The following is a 1,468-nucleotide window of genomic DNA, read 5'->3' as shown; positions in this document are numbered from 1 at the left end:
TCTGCACGTTAAATGTAGTAAAAAGAGCGCTTAAACGTCGAAATATCTCAAACGGGAGGGAAATGACGGTCAGTTTTCATCAAAATCGACGAAATCATCGAGATTTGCCAGCTGTTCCGCTTGTTTCGACGGTTAAACGGTTGTGCATTGCATTCTGCACGTTAAATGGAGTAAAAAGAGCGCTTAAACGTCGAAATATCTCCGACGGGAAGGAAATGACGGTCAGTTTTCACCAAAATCGACGAAATCATCGAGATTTGCGAGCTGTTCCGCTTGTTTCGACGGTTAAACGGTTGTTTATTACATTCTGCACGTTAAATGGAGTAAAAAGTGCGCTTAAACGACGAAATATCTCAGACGGGAAGGAAATGACGGTCAGTTTTCGTCAAAATCGACGAAATCATCGAGATTTGCGAGCTACTCCGCTTGTTTCGACTTTTAAACGGTTGTGCATTGCATTCTGCACGTTAAATGGAGTAAAAAGAGCGCTAAAACGTCGAAATATCTCAGACGGGAAGGAAATGACGGACAGTTTTCGTCAAAATCGACGAAATCATCGAGATTTGCGAGCTACTCCGCTTGTTTCGACTTTTAAACGGTTGTGCATTGCATTCTGCACGTTAAATGGAGTAAAAAGAGCGCTTAAACGTCGAAATATCTCAAACGGGAAGGAAATGACGGTCAGTTTTCACCAAAATCGACGAAATCATCGAGATTTGCGAGCTGTTCCGCTTGTTTCGACGGTTAAAAGGTCATGCATTGCATTCTGCACGTTAAATGGAGTAAAAAGAGCGCTTAAACGTCGAAATATCTCAAACGGGAGGGAAATGACGGTCAGTTTTCATCAAAATCGACGAAATCATCGAGATTTGCCAGCTGTTCCGCTTGTTTCGACGGTTAAACGGTTGTGCATTGCATTCTGCACGTTAAATGGAGTAAAAAGAGCGCTTAAACGTAGAAATATCTCAAACGGGAAGGAAATGACGGTCAGTTTTCATCAAAATCGACGAAATCATCGAGATTTGCGAGGTGTTCTGCTTGTTTCGGCGGTTAAACGGTTGTGCATTGCATTCTGCACGTTAAATGGAGTAAAAAGAGCGCCAAAACGTCGAAAAATCTCAAACGGGAAGGAAATGACGGTCAGTTTTCATCAAAATCGACGAAATCATCGAGATTTGCGAGCTGTTCCGCTTGTTTCGACGGTTAAACGGTTGTGCATTGCATTCTGCACGTTAAATGGAGTAAAAAGAGCGCTTAAACGTCGAAATATCTCAAACGGGAAGGAAATCACGGTCAGTTTTCATCAAAATCGACGAAATCATCGAGATTTGCGAGCTGTTCCGCTTGTTTCTACGGTTAAACGGATGTGCATTGCATTCTGCACGTTAAATGGAGTAAAAAGAGCGCTTAAACGTCGAAATATCTCAAACGGGAAGGAAATGACTGTCAGTTTTCACAAAATCGACGA

The sequence above is a fragment of the Bombus flavifrons genome, unplaced genomic scaffold (genome assembly GCF_040668555.2).
Source record: "Bombus flavifrons isolate JBK064 unplaced genomic scaffold, iyBomFlav1_principal scaffold0090, whole genome shotgun sequence".
Taxonomy (NCBI): Eukaryota; Metazoa; Arthropoda; class Insecta; order Hymenoptera; family Apidae; genus Bombus; species Bombus flavifrons.
Note: the sequence above shows the minus strand (reverse complement) of the source record.